The 25,577-nt window shown below is 46.5% G+C and overlaps 1 long non-coding RNA gene across 2 annotated transcripts in view; it reads left to right on the top strand.

Annotated features, from left to right (window-relative positions):
* LOC133270388 (uncharacterized) overlaps window positions 1–23,923 on the top strand; it is a 42,618-nt gene extending 18,695 nt beyond the window's left edge. Inside the window, exon 3 of one of the 2 annotated variants that reach the window (XR_009743756.1) lies at window positions 23,468–23,923. This is a non-coding gene — a long non-coding RNA (uncharacterized LOC133270388). The remainder of the gene's footprint in view (window positions 1–23,467) is intronic. The other variant, XR_009743755.1, reaches the window with a different exon arrangement.
* The last annotated feature ends 1,654 nt before the right edge of the window (window positions 23,924–25,577 follow it).

Raw genomic sequence — 25,577 nt, 5'->3', positions numbered from 1 at the left:
GCATGGCTACACGTACACATGGCTTGTGTTTTCTTCCTCCCTCCATCCCCGTTTGCTTTCTCTGCAAATAAACCTGCTTTGTTTTCTCATCAGCCCCCCAGGGCAGTGTAGAGCATGTGTAGTGCACCCAAAGATGGATGGGCTTAGGGGTACTATTGCTTCTGCCCTGCAACAGCAAGAAAATCTCAGATCCCTTTACCCCAGCACCTAAAATCTGTTTAAGTACTCAGTCCCACTGAAACTCTGCTCCAAGGGTAGCTGATAGGCTGGAGCAAGGCAAGCAAGCAGTGGAGACACAAAAAGGAGCCTTAAGACCCTGACTTGCATATAAACCAGATCTTGTTTAAAAGGAAGAGAAAAGCTTGATCCCGCTTGCTGCTTTTTATGGGGCTGGAGGAGGTTATTCAGTAACCTGCATGGCCACAAAGGCACTTTTGTTCCTAATAGGTCCTGAAATGTTACGACCTAATGTGTAACTTTATAGTTTACCCATGTAGTAGCATCGAGGTTACTGTGTAAGGACACGAAATAGCTGCTTCTTAATGATAGAGCAGAGCAATGGCCCAGGCACCTGTTCCAGGAGGAGAGGCTGTGCCAACCTAAGCGTGAAAGCTGCTGCTCCTCTGTGCTCGGGCAGGGTGTAATTGTGCATCGTGCCTGTGAATGGGGATGGCTGGGTCACCAAGGGCTGGGACAGAGGGGTTCAGCACCCAAAAAGCCACATGAATGTGCCTGGGAGGTGCTGGCACATCACAAGCATGAATGGGACTCTCCCTGCAGCCAGAGGGGTTGGCTTGCTGAGGAAAATGCAAGCTCTATACACTTTTAAGGTGCTTTGTATTTGTTTTAGCAGTTTGCTTCAAGCAAAGAGAGGTATTTCTATTAGAGAGAGGCTTCCTTTGCACTGTAGGGAAAACCGTGTGGGCAAACTAGTCCATGGGAAAAGATGCAAACAAAACTAATGCTTTATCTCCTTCCCCAGCCAGCCTCCGGAAGCGGTGCTCCTTATTACCTGGAGTTGTGAGTGTCACTGATACTGAGATATTGTTTGCTTTTCTAATCCCAGCAGGGGATTAGTTTGAAGCACGAGGACCAGGAGCCTTCATAATGCTAGACCTAGGCAGTGAAACTGCAGCTGATGCTGTTATTCAACTCGGTAACTGAGTCTTTGAGGAATTATTCTGCATTATTTGCTTCCCTTGTATCGCATGGCAGGAAGCGCCACAGGATAATTACTCGCATTAGAAATGCTTCCTTTGGTCTGTTTTGAACATTTCACGTTTCATCTTCCCGGGTGCTCTGTGTTAGAGGAGCATCCCGTGGACTTGCAGGGCTGTTTCTGGGTGTTCCCAGGGAGCGGCCTCCCTGAAGGAGCTGAAATAGCCCTAAAATGCTGGTGACAACAGGGCAAAGATCACTGCAGATGGTGACAAGGTGATGCCGTCTGGTCTACTGCCAGGTTTTGTACTTCCTCCCGATTTACTGAAAATGGCTATTAACAGCCACAGCTTTTTACACTCTTTAGTGGAAATTTCTCCCTTTTTAAAGAAATAAATGAAATGGGGCAGGAGGGCACAAAACTACAGGGAAAATTAATTCTGGGGCTTTGCTTTCTTTTTCTGGATATACTTTCATTGCTTTATGATTTTAGTTATCAAAGTCAAGTTTAAAGGAAAAACATGTTCTCGTAGCTCATTTCCACTCCTGTCCATCCAAATGGAACAGCTTCATCTTGCCCAGCCAAGGTGCACCAGGGCACCATTTATGATACAAGGGCAAGTAGTGCCTGCCCAAGCTGTGCCCCGGGTGTCTGGACATCTTGTGTTAATGCAGCATGAATCTGCTCATCCCTAAGGCAGATGTGTGTATCACAGCAAGCAGGGACTTGCCCTTAAGGGCAATCTACAGCCAGTGGGAGGAAGTGAAGCATCCCCTTCCTGGCAGGAGCAGTAGCGGTTCCCAGGTCTGTTTCACACGGATGCTGCTGACCTTGTTTACTTTTTCCTTTATCTGCCCTTTCTACAAATATTATTGCATTTGTCAAACAGACCAATTAAATGGCCCAAACCCTTAATGAAAACCTTGACTTTTCTTTAACCTTCCTGAGGAATTGCTCATTAGTGTGAAATGTTGCCTGTGCCTTGTACACAGTCAGAAACTACACAAAACCATGGCCAGGCAGGATAGCGCTGCCTCCCAGCAGTGGGAATCTCACTTATCCCTTTCTTATGCATCTTGAGAGCTCAGAAATGGCAAAAATAGACCTTTGGTGCGAGCTTTTTCTAAAGAAATAGCTGAAATAAGTAATTTGCTAAACAATGGCATCTCTGGGGTTTGGTTCTTCAGCAAAAAAGGGAGCTCAGTGGAGGGGAGAGGGAAAGTCAGTCCCACTTCTCCCCTTTCCTCCTGCCCTATGCCTCAGTGAGGAAACTGATTGTTTCATCCTGTGCCACCACAAAATGAAAAGAAAAGCCATTTTTTCTCGCAGCTGCTCTAATTCTCCATGCAGGTAGAGAGCTCACAGCCTCTTGCCCCCATCCCAGCTGCATTATCACCAAAATCATCAGGTTTTCATTACTCTTATTCCTGCCCCAATAAAAGACATGAGGAGCAATAGCAGAACTCAGCCTGCATGTGGAAGGCCTTGCAGTACTATTTGGACTGGTGGCAGGCAGCCGTGGCACGGGGCAATGAGGCATGCCTGCTGCCCCGAGATAAAGCACGGGGCCAGCCAGGGTTTTTGCAGGAGAAAGTGGTGTTCAAGCACACATACACACCCCCTCTGGTGTGTTTCTGAGCTCTTACCCTCAGCATCCTTTGCCTGTTCCCTCTGCTGTTGTATACATCACTGTGTAATGCCTGAATCTTTAGGTCTGTCTTGAGTAGACTTGGACCATGCAGATGTTTATATACATGCTTAGGATGCATCTATGTCCAGGGCTGAGCATGTGCTTGGTGCTGCTGCTAGGACCTCAGATCCAAGATCTTCATAGAATCCCAGCCTGGTTTGGGTTAGAAGGGACCTTAAAGCTCATCTAGTTCCAACCCCTGCCAGGGGCAGGGACACCTTCCACTAGAGCAGCTTGCTCCAAGCCCCTGTGTCCAACCTGGCCTTGAACACTGCCAGGGATGGGGCAGCCACAGCTTCTCTGGGCACCCCGTGCCAGTGCCTCAGCACCCTCATAGGGAAGAACTTGTGCCTAAGAGCTCAGCTCAGTCTCCCCTCTTTCAGTTTAAAGCCATTCCCCCTTGTCCTATCCCTCCTTTTTTTTGTTACCCCAGCTTTGTGTATCACAGGCTACTTGTAGCCATTAAGTGAAGATTTTTTCCTAAGTTCATTTATACTTGAGAAAATGTTTCTCATCTTCCAAGTTGTTTTGATATCATTTGGAAACAAAGAGGTTTGTAAACCTCTTGCAGACAAATTTTGGTATAATGAGAGTAAATGGAACTGAAGCACACAGCTTCACAGGGCTTATTTTTTCCCCTTCCTTTCTCTCCTTATGTTCCATGCCGCAGACGTTTCAGTGGGAAACAGGTGGAAGAAAAATTGAGTTTTCACTCCATTCATTTCTAATTACTGCTTTTTATCTCTAATGGGTGTGAAATGCTTAATCTTTGAACTACGGTGTCAAAATACATTTGCAAGATAGATCAAATTAAAATAATTCCACCCTTTTTTTTTCATGCAGCATAGTAATAGTGCTGGTTTATTTATATATCATGGCCAAATTAATATTTCATCTCTTGTGCTGTGTTCACATCCCAAAGGACCATGTGCTGGGGAGAAGGAGAGGATGGAATAGTGGAAGGTGTATTGTAGTTCTGGGTTTGGTGATGGTCTCCTTGCATCTCCTGATGCAAGGGATGGCAAATGAATGATGTGGGACCAGGATAAGTGTTCTGACGTGTGCTGGGTGCTCTGTTTGCATAGTTAGATGGTGTCAAACAAGAACTGATGGCACAAGCGTGGACTTTGGAAAGTAAATTGTAAACTTGAAACGCAACCAGAGCTGGCCCAAGCTCTGTTACTGAAGTGCAGGATGCTGCTAATAACTGGAGATGGGTCTGGAAAATGTACATAAAATTTATAGTCTGTTTTATTTGCATTTATATCTGCGATCTTGGTTCAAATTTTACATGGTAATGAGCCAAAGTCAAATCTAGATGTGGTTGTGAGTTAGACCTTTTTTAGGTCAAACTTAGAGGCAGGTACCTGGGTCACAGGGTGGCATTTAAGCACAGTTACCAGCGAAAGATAGAGGTTTAAGAGGTTTGCTTGTAAGTCAGATGCAGTCTTGGCCTGACCATGTGTCCTTCCCAAGAGCCCAGTGGCCCAGGCAGGACATGGCTGTGGAAATTACAGTGCTTTTTCATGCAAGAAGCATTGAGGGACAGTAGTTCTCCTTCGAGCTTTTCATTCTGTCTGCAGATGCAAAGCGCCTCCTTTTTCACTTCTATTTCCTAGGGCCTTTCTGGGTTTCCCTCATTTCATTTCTGCTTTGAGGCTGCATTTGGGAAGCCTCCGATAGGTGTTGCTCTGCAATCGTTTGCTTTTCGTTTCCTACCCCAGCCCAAGCAGGACCTTTTGGTCAATGGGGCCAAGAAGTGTCCATCCTTTGTTACTGCTGCCCTCCAAGGCCCCTCAGTAACCACTGCCAGAGAAAGCTGGCCCCCAAGGCTTGAATTACAGTGAAGCCATGGATAGAAAATACACCATGAAATTTTATGGCTCCTGCAAAGGGGCTGCCATCTGCTTTTTCTTTTCGCCCCCCCCTTTTTCTTTCTTTATGGCCATTCCACAGTCTATTAAACCATTACTGTCTGCTCCCCCACTTCCCACCAAGGTCTGTGTCCATTTCAAAACACAACACTTTGGATTTCAAAGCAGCCCTGGGGAATTCTCCAGATCATTCAGGCTGCACAGACCTTTACTGATCCTTCTTTTCATCCTAATTGAAATCTATCTGTTCACATCCATAGGTACATATTGCTCTCAGCCCCTTGGCCCCTCTCCTCCACTTGCTCTTTCTTCGTATACAAGAAAATTATGCTGAGATGAGTCTGAGCATGAATTGCTGTGTCTGACTGTGCCTTGATGGCTCTGCACAGGGGGACACTCTGAGGTTGCAGCCTGAATGATGCTTGTCCTGCTATGGGAGGCAAAGGCTGCAGGTACTGGGCTGCTTTGCAAAGCCAGCCACAAGGCTAGAGGCATTTTCCACCCGAAGACTTGGCTGGCCCCAAACATCAAGCATGAGTCCCAAATCCTCTGTGTCTTCTTGCTCTCCTGCACTGCTGCTATTGTACCTCCTTGCTGTCGTATAAAGAGGGAACTGAATTCCACTTGTTTCTGGAAATGGCTTTTGCACATGTTGCAAGGCTGGCTGTGCCTTGTGACTGGAGGGGGTTCCTTTCCTTTCAACATCTGGGTAGGTTTCATGTCTCACTCCCTCCCAGGTTTCCTTTCTGGAAGGTGGAACAAAACCCCTTCAGCTGTAACAGGTGGGCCCTTAGCAGAACACACAGAGACCGCTGGGTACCTGGCATCGTGCTGCAGGAACGTGGGAAGACAGATCCTGGTTCCCCCCTTACACTGCTCCATCTCTAAACCAAATCAGCTTTCCATAGTAAATGCATCTCTGCAACACCTTAATGGATTGGGAAGGGATTGCAGGTGCCAGGGTGGGTGATTTTGCCTTTGATTACAAAATAGCTCTCCTGTGGTCATTGTTAAAAGGCACAGATTTATGTCAAGGTGATGGTTCACTCCATCCCATCTCCCTTTCTGCTAGTCCTGCACTGCACAGCCATAGGTACCTGGCCAGCAGTGATGCTGTGGTTACAACACGAGTAAAGTTGCCGACTTCTTTGTACCACAGATGGCTCAGCTACACCCTGCTTTCAGTGAGTTACGCTCTGTAGTTATTTCAGGATGCTGCATGATGGTTTAGGGCCACCTGCAGCATCTCGGGGAGGAGGAGAGCTGCGGTGCTTAGCCAGCCAAAATGAAACTGCGAGTATTTCATCTCTGAGCTGTGCAAACGGGGCTCTGCACAAGCGCCTTGTCGCAAACTCCGCTTCCTCCGTGGCTCCTCCTTTCTACCCGCATGTCCTCTCCGAAGGCACGGCTGCCTTTTTGCGGCACGGATCCGTGTCTAGAGTCCGGAGAGCTGAGTAACCACTAGAGGGAGATGATAATGACTCCTGATACCGGTAATTTCCATGTTATCTGTAACGAACAGCAGTTACCCTTTGTAGCTGCACAGCTGGAATGAGGATAAAGTCACTCGTTGAGACCTTTCCGTATCTGGAGAGGGAAGCTGAGCCAGGGTTGCTGGATCCGTATTTTGGGAGCATCTTTGGGGTTTTATTAATATAAATCACACCTCCTCACTCTAGCACTCTGTGCTTGAGCCCCAAATGCAAAACTTGGTTGACACCTCCATTTAGATTAAGTGGAGTTGTTCCCGTTGTCCTCTGAAAAGCTATATGATATATGGGACTAAACTGCTGGTTTTCAGCTTTTCTACCTGGAACAGAAACAGGTCTGGGAGCATTTGTAGTCATGGGCAGCGTACAAGGGTGCTCATCCCTGATTTAAGCCAGAATTCGGGTTTTATCTTTAAGGTAAAGGCTAGTCTGTGATGACAGTGGTTAACTGCTAATCCGAAAACTGAAACTAGAATGATAAATACTTCCCATTGCAAAACATGGTTCTTAGTTGGGAGTACATGGAACCACTCACGAACATAGGTTTGAAATGAGTTCATATGATTAAAATGAAGGAAATAATCATTTCCAGTGTGTTCCTCTCGGACACGGATTTTCTTTCCTTCTCTTTTTTTTTCCATCTTTCTCCTGTGGTTAAAAGAAAAGGAGGAAAGGGAAGAAAAGCTTAAAGCAACCGAGTGTGTGTGACAGGAGGATTGTTGAAAACTGAGGCAGTTTCTTGGTTTGAAACAATGTCAGAATTTTCATTACTGGAGCTTTGTTTAAGCAAGAAACCCAAACCCTGAGCAAACCAAAACCTCATGTGCGAACTGTCAGATTCTTTCAGAAGCTATTTTTCACTTGAAAGCACTTGCTCACAGAAAGCATTTTGCCCAGCTTTATTACGAACACAAAAGCTGCACCTAATTGGTTTATATGTTGACAGGCATCTTATTACTGAGAATAACAGTGTGTGTGTATCCCGCTCTCAGCCACCGCGCAGGAGGGAAGGGCTGGCCCCTGTCATCTACCAGGGATGGAGGCTTGCTGCTGGGAGAGGAGGCAGCAGGTTTGGTGGCTTTTCCCCCTTTTCCATTGCAAATCAGCTGTTTGTGAGTGTAACCTGGCTGTGGGCAGTGACAGTGTTTGCCTGATGTGATGGTGTTTTGTGCCTGTGCCTTCAGGGCTCACTGTGGTCCAGCCCGGACATCAGGTGTCCTGTTGGACACTGGACCAGCCGTGATGCTGGAGGTGCGCAGAGCCCAGAGGCACCGCGCTGCCTTGATGCTCGCGGTGCTCCTCTCTTTGTACATGGTCAGAGTTGACATCCTGCATGCTGTAATCCTGAATACGGATGAAACTGAAGTGTGGGGACTGAGGGGAATGACTTTGTGCTGGCTGAGGGATCTCATGAGACACCAGAGGAAGGCTTCCCCTTGCTGAGCACTGGCTCTCACTAACTAAACATTAAGGGGGATTTCCAGAAGCGCCTGCACAAGGAGGGCAGCCGAGACCTCAACAGCTTCAGCACTTTCAAAAGCCTCTTGGCACCTCTCCGAATCCCTGCTCCCTCCCAGGCTCTGGCAACCCCTGCTTGGTGGCAACTTGGTGGCCCAGTGCAACCTCCAGGTCAGAGTAAATCGGAGCTGGTGTAAACCCATGGCAGAAATCACGCGAGGGCTGGCTCCTGAGCCCAAGGGCATTTCTCCAAGTCCCTGGAGGGTTTTGCTGCCCTCCCGTGCCAGCTCTGCACAGAATTCCTGCTTCCTGATTCATTTCATCCCCCTCCCCGGCTCCAAACGATGAACATCATGGGGGGAACTGAAGGGTTATGTGGCAGTTAATAGCATCAAAAGGCCATTGAATGGCTGAGAGGTAGATGATAAATGAGTTTGGAGAGTTTTCCTTGGACCATATTTACAGAATCCCAAGAGCTGCTGCATGTTAAATATAGATAGGAAATAGAAAAACTAGAGAGCAACATAAAGCCAGTTGCAGGAGTTACACATAAACTTGGGACCTTCTTTGGACTGGGGATTTGCTCCAAACCTACCTCCTGACACATGAAAGCCCCAGAGGCTCGCTCTTGCTAGAAGCTGTGGTGTAAACTATGCATTCAGATTAATCCTATACTCAAAGCAATGCAAAAAGGAATTTAGAGACTGTTTGTTAGCTACAGGGATTGGGCATTTTTAATTAAAACCTACTATCTGATAGGAGACAAAGCCTTTGGGTTTGCTTGGGTGGGGAGATCAGTGCTTGGCATTGATGGTAAGCTGCAGCAGCAGTGTCTGGGTGAGGCAGTGGATCAGCCATGGGAATGGCCACCTCTGCATGGCTGGGACCAGAGCCAAGGGACTATTTTGTTTGAGCACCCCATGCTTGTAGGGCTGAATCTGAAGGGTGGCCTGAGCTGATCCTTCACATGGATGGGTTTCTTTGTGTGGGGAAAGGCTGGCTCTATTGGTCTGCGTTTCCATCAGTGCCTAGAAACAGTCTTGAAGCAGAGCCTCCTTCAGCCCCTAGTCTATCAGAAGTCCACAGACACAGAGCTCTCCCCTCTGCATCTGCCCAGGTTGCAGTTTCCCTGCCTGGGTTCCATGTTATTAACATCTGTCAGCTCTGGTTAGTCTTTAATTGCTCTTGGGGCTCTGCACTGGGAGGAAAAGCATGGCTAAATTGCATGTGAAGTGAATGCAGGACCGAGCAGAGGAGTCAATGCACTCAGAGATAAAGGGGTTGAGCTTTGCAGCTGGGAGGAACGCTCTAACTTATCTGTAACAGAGCATTTAGCAGGTGGTGGGTCCCTAGCTTATATTCCTTCTTGGTCTGTTTTGATCCATTGGCCCAGAGGCCTTGGGTGGTCCCCTCTGTGCAGACTGGGAATGCTATGGGGCAAAGCCAAATCCCTTCCTTAGGCAGTGATTTTTCTTTCAAACCAAAGCATCCATCTCTTTTCATGATGTCCTGCCCAGTTAATGCCATCCAGAACAGACACTTAAAAGTCTGCAGCACCAGCAGGCACCAAGGAACAAAGGGGTTGTGTGAGAAGAGGGACTGAAGCCACCAAAGGACTGTCACCCCCTCGAGAGCTCAGGGAAAACGCAGGGCTCTCTTGCAAAGCTGGCATGTGCTGCAAATGTGTCCTGCCTCGCAGAAGGATACTTGCCCCACTCCCTAATGTGGGAGAGGGAAATGTCTCCTAGGGCAGAGAGGAATGGCTTCTGGAGAAAGAAGAAAGATGGGTTTTGTTTAGAAAGGGCTGGGAAATGTCACAGGGCAGAACAGGATTTACAGCCAGGCAGATCTCAGCTTCCTGAGGCCAGGGACTAGAGGCACGCAAGTTAAAATGCTCTGCACGTGGCTGTCTTCACTGTGTGTGTAAATGAGAGGAATCGGCAGGAACCTTACCTGGAAGTGTGTGCTGGCACAGCCTGGAAGCCCACGCTATGAAATTCAGATGAGCAGCGGAAGGGGCTGTCAAAACAAATAGGTGTTTCTGTATCCCAGTGAAGCCTGACACTGCCCAGCTCCAAAGCCAAAAGTGATCCAGGGGAGATGTACAACTCCGACCACCTCGAGTGTCTGCAGCATGGGGACTCTTTTAGTGCAAGCCCCAAGCCTTCTGTTTGTAAAGTACGTGTATGTGTATATGTATTTGCTGGCATATGCTCAACTGCACAATGAAGACATGTTGTGCTGCTTGTGCCTGTTATCCTTTAAGCCCCCGAGCATGTCCACTGCCAGTCAGACACATCTCTGAGCAGGAGAGAACATGCTCTGGCAGAGCACTTGCATTTCATAAAGTGATGGATTTTCACACCAGGCTCACATGGGCTTGTCAGCCTTTCCACAGGGCTGGAGCACGTGTGGTGCTGCCAATGCCACGTGGCATTCCCAAGGCTGTGGCATCCTTTAAGTGTGGCCTTGATGGAATAACGAAGCTTGCCAAGGATTTTGCTGCTGAAGGGGTAGGAAAAACACGCTTCCCACAAAACCAGGGCTTCGATTAAAACACGAATTCCCATCAGGAAAAACCAGCGCCTTTCACTTGAGGTTTAGTGAAACAGTTCATTCCCCAAAGGGAATGGAAAAACTTCAGTTCAGGAGTAATTCATGTTTACTCCCTGACCTGAAATATGTCCCTGAGGACATGGCTTTGCTGCTGTGAGATCTGAGCAGGACACAGAGCAGGGGCAGCATCACCCGTATGGGTGCAATTTGAGGCTGAACTGACAAGAAGAGGCAGTGAAGTGGAAATTCCAGTTTTTAAGGGGACTTAGGTATTATTAAAGCATCAAACATATTTGCAGGGCAGGAATAATTTCCAACTCCCAGGCAGAGAAACTGGTGTTTGATTGGAATTGTTTACTTGATGAGATGGTGTATGCATGTATGAGTTTATAGCAGTGAAAAGAGCCCTTAACACCACAGGAGATCCACGCTACAAGGACCTTGCATCTCACCTAATGCTAACCTCGAGGAGTGAAATAAGAGGATGTTTTCCTGCAGGCTGCTAAGGGGAATGCTACCCTGGAAAATGTTTAATTTTAGGTGTTGAAATTCAGCTATTTCCTGTGCTGTACATTTGTGTGACACATACATGACATAACTGAAACTTCTGGAAAGTCTTAGACAACAGAGTCCCCCCACCAGTGTCATACAAATTGGAAAGCTGTTTGGAAAGTCTCTTTAAATAGTGTGTGGGATGTGAAATTCATGGACGCATGTATAAAATCCTTGGTGGTGAAGCCAAGGTGTTTCTCAGCTATTTCTCGTTGTGGTCAAATAGTGCTTTACACCAAGGCTCTATTTGTGTAGTTGAGACCTTGACTATAAATCCGTGATCAAACCAGGCCCTTGGTGCAAAGGAGTGTTTCTTCTTTGCTCATTGCCACTGACAATATATTCACTGTGATTCCTGCCTGAGTACAGGCCCAACTGTGCTCTCCAGTTAGCCTGTTAATTAGAGCCCTGGTATCTGTTTAGATTATTAATGGAGCTGAAAGACTGTTTTAAAGGAACATTAGATATAGCTGGGAAGATTGCTTTGGGGGATGGAGGATGCTGCAAGCGTGGGTCACGTATTCTGCTTTGATGTGTTGAGCTGGGGAGGTGTTTGTTTAGAAATCACAGAAGGGTTTGGGTTGGGAAGGACCTTAACATCACTCAGTTCCAACCCCCTGCCTTGGGCAGGGACACCTCACACCATGTCACCCAAGGCTCTGTCCAGCCTGGCCTTGAACACTGCCAGGGATGGAGCATTCACAACTTCTTTGGGCACCCTGTGCCAGTGCCTCACCACCCTCACAGTAAAGAACTCTGCCTTATATCTAACCTGAACTTCCCCTGTTTCTATTTGAACCCATCTGCTGTACCAGGGGTCTGGTGGGGTGAAACGGCTCCCCAGGTGCGTAGTACTTGATGGGAGAAGTAGCTTCTCAGGGGGATCAGTCCTAGGTGGAAAAGAGGAGTATGTGAGAGAAGAAACCTTTGAGTAGGCAATAGCTAACAGGGAAATGGAGCTGGATTTTATAGGGCCCGCTTTCAAAATACAGCATTTCAGGTAATTCCAACAAAATTAAACATTCCTTTTGACTTAAACTAGCCCAAAAGGAAATGTTCCATTTTGATTTGCTGGATGAACAATTCAATTTAGTTGTGCGGAGGCAAAAGAAAGAATTTCCCATGACATAGTTCAGCTTTGTAGAAATCTTATTTTCTATCAGAAAAAAAAAGCCCCAACTCCAGTAGAAAGCTCCCTGCTGACTCCTGGTGCAACCTGTTCTGAACAGCGGGACTGGCTTTTGCATCGTGCAAGGCTTACCCTTTCCCTTTGATCAGCACTGATTCACTTCCTACCAGTGGGTGCTCTGCCGCCCGGAACGCTCCATTCTATGCTCTTTCACTCATTGCTGTTCTTTGTTTTGAGGGCAGTTGCTGTAAGCTTTTAGCATCCCAGTGGGCATGGAGAAAGGCTCTTTTTACAAGTTCTCACTTGGCCTGAAATGAGTCTGGCTCTTCTTTTACAGGGGCTCAGCCTGAAGGAAAAACACAGCTTTTTCTGACCCGGTGCCCCCAGAGTTATCTTTGTTTGGACTGCACAGTGTGCCTTTATCAGGCTGCGGGCAGACTGTGCCACCTCTGCTCGCACACGTGATATGGGGCAGCGGGAGGCACGTTCTGTGCTGAGCAAGGATAAACTGTCTGTTCATCACCAGCAAAAAAGGACCTTCCTTTCGCAGTGGCCTGAAAGGAAAGCATGGCTGTACCGCTGGCACTGCTGCCTCAGGGGTGGCATTGGCTCTCATTACCCCATGGCTGCTGTGGGTTCTGAGGTGGGTTTGGGTGGTGGACACATTCACAGGCAGTAGAAGAAAAGGGCTGGATATCAGCAGGAAGGGTGTATTTGGGTATATTTGTCACCTGCCGCTCCCTTGTCTTGTTCTTGGTATCATGTGTTTGAATGTGGGCCCCTGTACCTTCAACCAAAGTCAGTCACAGCCCCCAGCATCAGCTCTGTGCTGCAGCGGGGGGTGTTTGTCTCCAATGGTGCTCTTGGAAGCAAACAGACTTGCACAGTCCTCATCCATGGATGTCAGGTTGGCAGAGTGAGTGGCCACCTGTGTCCATCACAGGGGTTGCAGGATGCAGAGGGGAGCCTGCAGCTGGGTGCTGCTCTCAGAGCATCATGTGAGTGACAACCATGAGCTTGCCCAGCATGAGGCTTCTCCCAAGGCAGCATCAGCAGCCCAGCAGGAATATTTAAGGTCCAGAGGGTACCACTGGCTCCCCACAGCCCCATAAACATGGGAGAGGGATAATGGGAGAAGAGTGGCTTGGGCACAGCTCTAAGCTGCATTTAGCAAGCTGTCTGTGGCTTTTCAAAAGGAGGGGTCCAAACTATGTGGATGCAATCTTAAGATGAGCAGCAAAGGAAAACACAGGGAAAGCTGGAAAGTTTCAAACCAGCCTGTTTGGTTGCTTTTAATAAAATAAACCCTGAATCATCTCACCAGCAGGCCCCACATTTTCCTCCTGAACTTACATTTTTCACCTCAATGATGAGGTTTTGTTAAAAGAGAAAGAATCTGGTTTTGTTCTGGGGCAATGAGGAGCTGAGCTTTTGGGTTTGTTTTTCCTTTCTTTGCTTAAAATTGGTTTATTCTAAGGACCCGCTGCAAAGCAAGCCCCAAATAGCATCACATCTAGACCAGGTTTAGAGAGTGCCAAGATCCCTGAGCTATTTTAATGCTCAAATCTGAAGAGGAGTCCTGCCTTTGCTCCTCAGCCTTTTCTTTTATTAGGCCAGGCTTTTCTGTGTTTAGAATGAAAGAAAAAACACGAGCAGGTTTTGTGGGGAGAAGGGAGTGAAGATATTAATAGAAATGTGGTTTTGGTCTGACACAATGTGCTGCAGCCTATGGGCATATTGTGAACTGTCTTAAGATATAATAGGAAATAAATTGCTTATTGGGGTGCTTCTGAGCACTAACAGGCGGTCTGGTTGTTTTGGAGACTGATGGGACTATTCCAAGGGCAGCCCTTATCGGGAAGGGGAGGCTGTTACAGCAAACACTGGGTTTCTTGTCTGTCCAGAGTGCACATCCCTCACAGCTAAATTAACAGTACAAATTGTCCTGGTCATGAATTGAAGGACACTGACCTGGGAGGTGGCGTTTACAGTGCATGGCATCTCTCCAGGGCTTCGCAGGCGGAGATGTTTGGGCTTGTTTTGCCTGTGACTAAATAGCTTTCTCCTCTTTGACCCCTTCCTGAGGGCCCAGCGGCTTCACCCTGACTTCTTCTCCTTGACTTTATCTTTTCAGTTCAGGAATTCCTGCCTCTGACCCCTTTTTATCGGAGAACGTTTTCCCAAGTTTGCTCTGCGTTGGGCAAGAACCGCGCAAGTTATCTCTGAGCCGGCGTGATGGCCAAAGCACTGATTTAAACCCACGTGTTTCCAAAACAAGCCTTTTGTTTATCTCACTTCTGTGTTGCCTGTGTTATCCTGATCACAACTGGTAGGCTTCGTGCCAAAATACCATGAGCAGCTTGCTTTATGAAACGTTGCCTTTTAGAAGCAATGTGTGATTTTAAGGGGACAACAGCCGGATCGCAGGGAACAGCCAGGCTGACCTCTTTTACTGTCAACAACACGATTTTAAGTTGAAATGGGTTTGGTAAAGGTTGTCAGTAGCGAGTTGGAAGAGAGAAGGTCGAGTATAAAGAAATCCCAGCAGGTTTATTTGGCAATGTCTAATCAAACCTGCCCTTTGCCCCAGCTCTCCCAGGGCAGGCTGTGGATGGACTTCAACCTGCAAAGAAGGTCCTGGGGGCACCACTATTAGTTCCTATTTTTTTATGTGCAGGGAACTTGCTGATATTTCAGCAATAATTTCACATGAAGGAGGGCCCTTTGTCAACATTTGGAATGCAGGCAGTGAACTAGAATTTCGGTTGATTTCCAAGATTTTGGGGTATTTTTCCTGCTCCTTGCTAAAGGGAGTTTTGTTGAGAGCTAGAATTGCTTCTCTGAGCCAGATTGAAGATGGCCGATTTCCCTGACCAGTGTCATAGCATGGCAGTAGTGTTTGTGGCCTTCTACCTTAGATTCCACCATTCATTCATTAGGAGGTGGTCTTTGGCATCAGCCCACGTCTCACATTCGTGCCCCCACATCTGCTTTACCCTCTCTGCTTCCTCCATTCAATGCCTGCAACCAAAAGATCAAGAAATGAACCTTACTGTTGGAGTCTTGGTTGGAACTTTCCTTACACGTGGAGTCAACCCAACACCCTGCTGGGTTTGCAGAGCATGGCAGCCTTTGCCCCCAGCAAGTGACAATGCAATGGCATGCTCTTCATGTGGCTGGTCTTGCCCTCATTCCAGGGCATTGCTGTGACTTTCATGCTGAACCTCCTTTGCCCTACGGTGAGGAACACCCACAGCAAAAGCTGGGCACGCAGCAGGGAGCAGGGCATGGCTCTGCCCTGGCATCCTTGACTTGGACACAGGCTGTGGTGTGGCATTGTCACTGCCACAGGACTTGCGTCTCCAGGGCCACACATGGAGCAGGGAAGAGGCAGGGCTGCTCCTGCTGCTGTTTCCCTTGGCAGAGGCTCTGCCTGTTTGTTTGGCCTCCCTGTTGTTTGTGCACAAGAAGCCACAGGGCTGGGCTGGGGAGAGCTCTGTCAGCCATGGGCACATACATCAACCATGGGGATGCTGTATCCGGGCTCTCCTGGCATCAGGTGGGCAGGAGCGCTTGCTCCGGAATGCCATTCCCTGCCGGATGCGATGATGGTGATCGGATGGAGACCTGGTGGAAAAGGGCAGAGCTCACGTGGGGAGAGCTGTGTTTGTTTACTCCGAGGCTGAATTCAATCCTCTGTTGCTTGTTCCTCCTGTTGAACAGGCTTGTAACGCTCTCCCCAAACGCCAGAAGTAGGTCAGCCTGAGGAGAGGGCCTTGTTCATCATCCAGATGTCTGTCTTTTTTCCTTGTTTTATTTTCTTTTTCCAAAGCTGAATCCTTTATTTAAGCTTTCCACACAAGCCTGGAAAAAACAAAGACCTGGATGTGTTTCAAAACCCTAAAGTCCTTTGTCTAAACACCTTTCAGCCATGTATCATAAATACATCACCTCTGTGGGTAAGAAGAGATGTCTCTTTTTTATGTGGTGCCTCAAGCATAGATACTCACAAGGCGATGTTGGGTCCAGGCCATGAAAAGGCAATAGGCTGCAGATCTGTATGAGAACTTTGAATATGAAAGCAATTGCTTGCAAATCACTTAAGAGGCAATTCCTCCCCTACGGATGAATCTGAATCTGGGCATGGTCCTCTCATCCCCAGCTCTTCGCCTTCCTTGGAGATACGCCTGGTTTCTGCATTGGTGTGTGAGCACGAAATGATTGGAGTGTAGGTATAGGGCCTCAGTTCAAACCCTGACCTCTGATGCTTCTCTAAATGTAATCTCTCAGCCTGTTCCCAAACCCTTAGTGGTTGCATGTTCTGTTGGTGAGAAAACCCTAAACCCCAGACTGGGGGGCTGACAAAGGTGGAGGTCAGGGATGGGAGCCGGGTGGTGGTAAGCAAGGATGTTATGAAGCACATTCTCATAATGTAATCTGGCCAGTGAGAGGGAGAATGAATCAATGTCACCTTGAGTAAGCATGGGGATCAGCCTGACCACATTCCTGAGATAGCTGTGTGAAGATCTGACACTGTTATTCATGGGAGACTTAAAACAGAGTCCAGAGCCCAACCTCAGGAGCAGTGGGAACATGAATATGTTCAAGGTCATCACAGGAGGTTGCAAAAGAGAAGGTCAGACCTGGTTCCATAACTGCAGAGCAGCTCAGGTTAATTCTTCTGTCATGTCCATGTCTGTGAAAGGCCATTGGCAGCAGTTTGCCCTGCAGAGCAGAGTCTCTTTTTCTCCAGAGATCATCTGATGGAAGATGAGCATGAGATGAGCAGGATCTGCCATGATTCTGGCAAAAGAGTCGTCTCTTAGTGCTCTTTGCATGGTGCCAAGCACTTGCTTTGCAGTTAAACCTTCATGGTGCTGTTTTACTGCAGAGCACCTTCTGTTCCAGTAAAGGGGATAAGGAAAATCACGTCCACATCACCTCCCATAAGGGCTATCAGTTAAAGCCCATGGTTCAGTTGAAAGGGCTGATAAATACCCTTTGCTCTGCTAATCGAAGTCCTCTCAGCCCCACTAAATGCTTCCAGAGTCCCTTATTGCTTATGGAGGTAGGGGAAAAGCCCAGCCCATTTCTAATTGCCACATTTGAGTCTTGCGCAGGCAGAGATGCATTCCATATGGCACCAGGATCCAAGCTGCCCGGCTTGGCACAGCCAGGCAGTTGATGGGAAAATGATACGTTTAATTGTATGGATGCCATAGTACTGGAGTCACTTGCTTAACCCTGGAGTTGTAAATAAATACAGAAAATAAGGAATATACAGTTGGCTGGGGATGATTCAGAGTATTCGTTGTGACGCGTTGGAGAGCAAACATATGAGGAGGTTCTCATTTTCAGGCTGCACATGACATATCTGAGCTGGTTGTAAATTTGCTAGGTTTGCCTCATGGAGATTTCAGCCAACTGAAAACTCAGCCCCATGTTATGAAATGGGATTCCAGAGTCTCTTCTTTACTTTCAAGGAAGCCCTTTTTGATGTGTGGAATTGGCCTACAAAGCCCAAGTGAGGGAGAGCTGCCCTGTGCCCCGAGTTGGTTCCTTATTCTGCTTGTAGTCAACGCAATGTCTTTACTTTTCCCTAAAAATCCCATGTTTTGATCAGCTCCTGCTGCTGCTGGAAATGGCTGCAGCGCATCCCACATCAGAGCCACATCCTTCTGTCTTGCAGGCTTCTTCTCATGCTCTGTATATCTGTGTTTGCTCCTACCCCTCCACACACAGCACTGTAGCACCTACCTGCTGGTGTTATCTGTAGCAGTGCCTATTGAAGGCAGAGAACAGTCTCATCATGGAGGGTACCTATATATAGGTATAGTTGGAAATCAAAGCCCATATGATGGGGCAGGCACCCTGCTGCACTTGCATACTATAAAGCAGCACTTCGTAAAGGCACAGAGATGAGTTTAGGCATGGGAACAGAGCTGTCAAACACAGCCTACATCTCACTGCCAATACCCAGCGCTGCTGCACATCGGTTGAGGGTTTCCCAGACAGATGTGGGGCTCATGTCCAGCCTTTCTGGAGGCTGATGTGCAGCCAGCACCGCTGTGATACACTTGTGGTAAGGCCAGCACTTACCCAAAGTGTTGGATCTACCACAGACATACTGTTTGTTGGTTGGCACATGCCTTGCTAGTCATCAGCTTGGCTGGAGATGCTAAACATCTGCTCCAATTGGGAATCCGGGAAAACCAAAACACAGGTAACCCCTCTCTCCTTCCCCCATAAAACTTCTAAGGAGGAATGGCCAAGGAAACCTGAAAAGAATTTGTCTTCCCAAAACTGCTGCTTCTGCCAGGCAAAGATGTAAAACTCCTAGCGAAAGCAGAAATGTGGTTATCTGCAACCCACAGTAATTCCAGCTTGGTTTCTAAGAGTGATTTGTTTGAGCTCTGGAGTGTGAGGTTTAACTTCCAAGCTGTTTATTGCACTAAATACTCCTGATAATCTGTACCAACATCTTAACCCAGGTTTTCTTAGTCTTGAGACAATTAACAGCCTTGGCTCTCACCAGCAGTGACAGTAGAAATGGTTTGCTCTGACTTAAGGCTGATTACTCTCAGGTCACTTCAAAGCATCCTCTCTATCAGAAGTGGATCAGGAGCTTACAAGTGGATGGGGAGGGATTTTAAACGTGCATCTCTGCATGCACTGTTATCTCCATGAGCTGCACTCTTCATTATTCATATTCAGCTGCAGGCCTTACCAGTTGGTGACACAGAAGGTATGCTGATATCCAAAATCTGGGCTAAATATGGCGCAGGGAACAAGGCAACCATGGCTGGGAGTGATTTGTCTCCTATATCTGACCTCTGGAGGGACCAGGGCTTCTGATAATAATATCAGAGACCCACCTTCTCTTCTGCTACCAAGCACTTTGTATTCATCCACCTGGATTCGTTCTGCTCTAGATCCTCGAGGCTGCTCCCAGGGAATAGTGTATGACATGGCTCTTGTTCATTCTCTTTCGGAAGTCCTCCCATTTGGTTCCGACGCTAGTTAATATTTCATTTTGCATTTTCATAGCCAGGCACTTATAGACATTAATTATTAAATGGCCACGTTTCTTGAAATGAATGTATAGATGCAGACGGCTGCGGGGGGGTTCTAAAGGGGGGGTTCACTGATCGGGATCTGCTGCTGCTGCTTCCACCTTTCAGATAAAAATCTCAAAGGCCCCTTTTTTTGTTCAGTATTTTCAAAGCCTCGCTTTCTTGCTCAGTGCAGGGTGGCACCTTCAGAAGCACCCAGTGTTGATCTAACCCTGTTCTCACCGCAGTCCCTAGGAAAATAGGTCTGAGCCATTTCAAAAGCTCTTCCCTTGCCCCCCTGATTCCAGTATTATAGCAATATTCCCAAGATTTTAAGTGCAGCTCCATCAGGCCAGCAGGTAAAGCTTGCTTTTTAGCCTCCTTTCTACTAATTTGGAGCAAATCTCTAGCCTTGGCAGAGATGCTCTGGAGGCACAAGGTGCATGAAGGCAAAGTATGATTTTCTCCAGCTAAGGATTTTGTCTTTGCCCCTCTCCCATCAGATGTCTTGGGCCCATGTGCCGAGCACAGGAGTGGGTGGTGGTATGAGCATTGTGCAACGTGTGTGAATGTGTGTTTCATGTAGGTGGAGGGTGAGAGGAGGCTGGGGGTGGAGGGAACCCATCAGTGAGATGGGAAATCTCAGCACACCAGCATCAAAAGGCAGGTGATCTGAATATTGCTCTCAAATACCAGTTGTGACTGCTATGATGTCTGTTTTGGAGGGCTGGGTGCACAGTTGAGGCTCCTTACTCTCTGCAGAGGTTGGACCATGGCTCCCTCTGTCATCAGTGGAGGGGCAGCTGCCAGTCTGACACAGCCCCATAGCACCAGCTGCAATGTATACATCATGTCCCACTAGTAAAATACTTTTGCTTTGAAGAAAGGCAGCTTCGCTTCCTCTTAATAATTGATATTACTCAGATCTTTGAGACTGAGAGAAAGTAAACCAGCCTTGTGAACCTGCCTCCTCTCTAAACTAAGTCTCCTTTCCTCCTGCTGACATTTCCCCTTGGTTCTCCATCTAACCTCAAGGGATATTGCCTTTATAACCACAGAGATCTTGTACCTTGTAGTTGGAAAGAATGTGAACCTTTTGGGGAGGGGATCAGGGCAGGTCCCGGTGGCTGAAGGAGACACCTCAGAAGCTTTCCTGGAATACCAAGCTCACCAAGAGCAGGCAACCTCCCTTCATTAGTTCCCAACAAGACTGAGCAGGGTGGATTTGTGCTCATGGGTGGAGCTGGAAGAAAGTAATAAGCTCTTCTTAATGAAGAGTGCGCTTTGGTTTGCTGTGTCTGGAAGATTGTTTTCATCTTTTGTACTTCTGGTAGCTGGCATCCCAGGCAAGGCTGAAGGACTTCAGTTTGGGAGTGGTAGGCATGCACTCAGTTTGCTGCCTACCCCTGGCAGAGGATCAAGGCTTGGAATTTTCATTACACTTGCTTCGCCTGCCAGAAAGAAGCACTTTGATTTAATTCTGGTGGCTTCTTGTTCAATGCCAAGCTTGGAACGTGATGCTCTGATGTCTTCCAGCTTCTCAGAGTAACCACAACGTCCCGCAGAGGAAATATATATTTATACAACAGAGGAATTGCATTTAAGTATGGAGTCACTTTATTAACAGCAATCGCACACCATGCTATAGGTGGATCCTATGGTTTGGAATATAAGACTGGTTCCTTTTGTCATCCCATGTACCAAGCCCAGATATGATCAGAAATTCATGATTCCTCAGTAACTATTCTTGGAAGGCTCATCTTGTTAAAAAGCAGTCACCATGTCGCTATCCCTGGAAGAGGATAAGGGATGCTAACAGAGCTGATCAAATACTTTCTGGCATAAATGTCCTTTAAGAAGGAAGATTGTGCTTTTGACAAGATGACATTTTCCTACGGAAAGCATCTGCTCGCCTCAGAATGTTGCTTTCTTGCCAAAAGAATACCTCAAAACCCAATTGTATTATTTTTTTGGACAAAAATCCAAAAGCTTGGGGGGTTTGGCAGCAGATTAAAATCTGGGATTCAACTGAAAAAAAAAACCAAAGTTTTTGTTTTTCCAAAATCCAAGAGGCCCAAACATTACTTTTTTTTTCTTTTTAGTTTTGTTTAAAAATTAAGGAAAAATGTGGCCATATTTTCCATGTGCTGGAGGGGACCCTCTTTCAAACCAGCCCTAGATGCTCACAAGAAAATGAGTGTTAGTGGGTACTTAACTACAGCAAAGCTCTGCATAAATCGTGCGCAAGGGCAGAAGCTGTTGCCAGGAGTGCAGCCAAAACCCAAAACTTTTGCAGATTCATTGGATTTTGTTTCGGGTTAAAGCTTTTCCATTTCTCATACCAATGCTCAAGCAGTTGCACTGTCTCCCTTTCCTCTCAATGTCATCAGAAGAGGATGGCACTGGTCCTCTTTAGTATGAAGGTTTTCATACTAAAAGTGTTCTGTGGGGCATGATGGGCTGAAGGGAGCATGGAAGAGGGGACCCCAGGAACCTGGAAATGAAAAAGAGAGAAGGAAGATGTGGAAAAGGGCCACACATTTAAAATGAGACTGAGGGATTAGGACTTCTGTCTAAATGTCTTCTGCCCTGGGATACGGGAGGACATGTGGGAACCCGCACAGGATGTGCAATTATTAGAAGCCAATCTACATGCTTCTTTCTTGAAACTCTGAGACAATCTGAGCTGATCCAATATGGGAGAAACAGACGAAATAGGAGGCAGAAAGAAATGCTGAAAATGTTTGTGGCTGTGAGGTGTGCGAGCCCTATCTAGAATGAAACATCTGGTATGTGCACTGCCATTCCCATTCGTTTTGTATGGAGTGTTATATTATACCACAGTATTAACGTATTAATATATTAATAGAATGTCAACATTTATATATAATACAATTAGTGGTTTAATATAAAAGTCAAAATGAAATGAATCAATGTGACACTTGAAACAAAATCCTTTTACACTGTTGAAATGAAATAGCCTTATGGGAGAGGTTTTACCCGCCCTGCTCCCCCTTCCACTCCTGCTTGGTTGCCAGCTGTTTCATTCCAGATGTGGTGGTTAGACTTCTTTTGGTTCAATGGCCACATTTGATAAGAAGGTTGGCTCAGCACTGACCACTGAATGTGGTCACTTTCCTTAGGGAAGCATGTGTAGCTCTTGCTTGATCTCCGCTTATTAAACCAATAGATCAGAGATGTCTCATATTCTCTGTTAACATATGGCTAGCCCATACCTTAGATGGGAGACAGGTAGTGCCTGGATTTCTTCCTGCTAATTGCTGATCCAGAATGATCAAACACAACTTTACGCATTATTCCCTTTCTTTTCTGACCCCCCGCCCCTAATTTCTTCCCAAAAGTTCAATTTGTATTTTTGTGGTTAAAATATTTCCTCTCTGTTGGTCCGTATCTTCCATTCACCATGAAATCCCATCTAGAAATCCCCTCTGAGATTACAAGCCCATCCTGAAGTGTCTGTCCCCATCCCATGGTATGGGCTTGTACTTTGCTATTTCAGCAGCGATGAAATCACATGCCCGAGGCAACCCTTTAGCTCTGCTCTGGTTTTCCTTCCTTTTACTTTCTTCACTACTTGGACCATGACTTGAAGGTTGTATTAATTTGTTCTGGTTAATAGAAAATCTCATGCAGGCCAGACATGATTTTGTTTTCCAAATGGTTCTTCTTGGGAAATGCAAACCAGGAAAAGATAAGGACCTTCCCCCTCTCCAAGAGGCCAGTATGGGATATGTTACAGCCTGGAATTGCTGGGTGGGAGGCTAGGGAACACAGGCAAAGAATTAAAGACCACTCTTTCACAGCAAAATAATAATATAGAGATATATTTCTATACATACGTTTATGTATATGTGTGTTTATCAGGAGCGCAGCTCACTTTTCATTTGCACTTTGTTTCCCACAGAATCCCAAGGGAATGAATCCAAGGTATACAGGAGGAAGTCCAGACATTTATTTACTATTATTACTATTTATTATTATATTTATTAGCTGCCCATCCTGTAATTTCAACATTTTTTCATATTCCCCCTCATCACTCATTTAGGGATTTGGGAAGTACCACCAAAGATCTGGGGTTATCACATTTCTGCACAACAGAAAATAGCCCCCATTGACCCTACACAAGTAGCAGCTAAGAGTGCACTTGAAAACAAGAACATTGCTCTTAACGCTGTCTGCTCTGCTGTTGACATCATTTTCACCAAACCCCAATTCAGTAGGACCCACCCTTGAAGTATCCATCACATCATGTCCAGCACTTGGTGAAAGATGTACAGAGACTTGTCTATGGAGCATGAGGTTCAGGCACATGGCTCTTGGGGCTGCACGTGTATGGCCATTCCTTGCCCTGGGAGCTCTGCAGCCAGTCTGGGGAGCCCCAAACTTTGGGTGCCTGACACTTGGGATGTGAATCTGCTATGTCCAGGTATTCCAGTGCATGCAGGAAGCATTTCATTTACTCCTTATTTTTGGTCACGGCCGTCAGGCAGATTTTCCTGGATGTGTCCTCTTCTGTTTGGGAACACCAGAGCTTCAGTGTGCTGTTTATAAGGCTGATAGCTTCTGTGCACAACAGCCATACCCCATGAGCACACATACACTGCTCGCCATATACAGAGGTGGAGCAGTGGCTGTGATGCTTCTTGGAGGAGTCAGACTCATCGCCTGCAAGCTATACACTGCAAGCACAGACATTTCCAGCTGGGAAACCCCAGACATAAATATGATAAAAGTGCTTGTGAGCACTCCTGCTCTGCTGTGCACCAGGAGCACAGTCCCTTTGGCATGGGCATGGTTTTCACTGAACTGTCCTATTTATTTGTATTAGGAGCATAATTTCTTCTAGGTCAAGGCTATTTGAGTGAGATCTCAAATTTGTACAGTTCAGCCCCCCCCAGCTGACTATAATTACATTTGCATATATTATATACAGATATAGAGGGATTTAATCAAAATGTAGCTGCCAAATGGAGACCCAGTGAGTGTATGTTCATCAGAAAATCATTATTAAAGCCCTTCCAGGTTGGCAAACTTTGCTTCGGAATTAAAAGTGAGATTTTTCATTATCCCATTGAATATTTTCAGTTATTTCAGATGTGAGAGCCAAAAAGGATAAATCAGTGCCAGCTTGCAGAAATATGAGTTGGTAGAAGGGTTGTTATTATTTATTGCATTGCAGGGAAGGATCTTGGGGGGGGTTATCTTGATGGGTGAGTTACAGGAACATGAGCTCTGTAACAGAAGTGTGGAGGGAAAGGCATTCACATTCAAGGCACTGCTCTGCTTTCTCCACATCAGATTTGATTTCTATAGAAGGAGAAATGGAGGAAAAACTGAAGAGCTCTCTGCGACTGGAGCTGCAAACAGAGTTGTGGTTCAGATTCACCGCTTGGGGGGTTGGAGGAGGAAGAGAGAGACCTGCTGAAGGTTGTCCCAGTCTATCAGCTCTCTGTTCAACCCCAGACCATGGCAAATAGGTGCTGACTCTCAGATAGTATCTAGGGCCACAGTGAAACTGATTGCAGACACCTTGGCATACTGCAGAGAGATAGATATGGTGTTTTACTTGGTTCTTGCTTTTGGTTCAGGTAGGTTGTATCTGCGATGCCTAGAAGAGTGTCTCACCATATGTCCTCACCATAGCTGGGGAACATCTAGTGCAGAGGAGAGATGATGGGATGTGAGCCCCTTGGTGAGACTAAATCAAGACAAATCACATTTATGGTTTTACTTAAACACTTGTTTGCCAAATCTTTCTCACCAGGGCTGGATGCAAAGAGAAAGATACAAAAGAAATGCAATAAAATGAATAGAGTTCTCCATAGGAAAGAGAGGCAAATGGGTGGGTTTTGTATGGACTCTGGTGTAGGTACATCTATTTATTAGAGTTAATGGTGCAGAACTGTGGTGTCAGTGGTGGAATGGCAGGTGGACAGGTGAGGTGGTGTATGTGCCTATCTGAACATGCTAACAGCAAATAAACAGGATATGTGAATTCAGCTGTGGTCATCTTCCAGCAGTTACAAATAGGACTTTACAAACAAGATAGGGATGCGAGATTCTCTTAGGGGAGGCTGTTGATCCCTTCCATGAAAGATAATGAAAGCCATAAGCACGGAAACCATAAGATAAGCAAAGAAATGTGCTGAGTTGGCTACAAGCTAGGTTGAGATTAGAGCTATCTGGGTACAATAGATCTCACAAGTAACCTAGAATGTCTGAGATGCAAATATTTCTCCCTAGCAGTGGTAAATCTTGTAGCACCAGATATTACATGTACATGAGTATCATTACAAGTAGCACAGAAAATCCTTTGTAGCAAGCATTTTGGTGGCACCTTTCATGAAGTGAGATGCAGGAGGAGGTATGCAGGGATAATAGATACTTGCCCTCGATTAAACTAGGAAGTTAGATGAGCCAAAAGGCATGAAACTCCTAATTCTGCAGTGCTGGAGGCTCTGTAGGGGCTGCTTCACTTTGCTTCTCCCACTGTTTTTCATCCCTTCACACTTCTTCAAGGGCCCTGCCTGGCCAAGCTGAGACAATCTTGCTTTCCTGATCTTAACAGTTAATCTTTAATTAAGCCATGGACTGTT

Source organism: Pezoporus flaviventris, unplaced genomic scaffold, assembly GCF_033815535.1.
Source record: "Pezoporus flaviventris isolate CSIRO_AGI_PZ_B2104156 unplaced genomic scaffold, CSIRO_AGI_Pfla_v1 ptg000020l, whole genome shotgun sequence".
In the NCBI taxonomy this organism is placed as follows: Eukaryota; Metazoa; Chordata; class Aves; order Psittaciformes; family Psittacidae; genus Pezoporus; species Pezoporus flaviventris.
The sequence above is the reverse complement of the archived record's forward strand: the minus strand, read 5'-3'. Positions and strand labels throughout refer to the sequence as shown.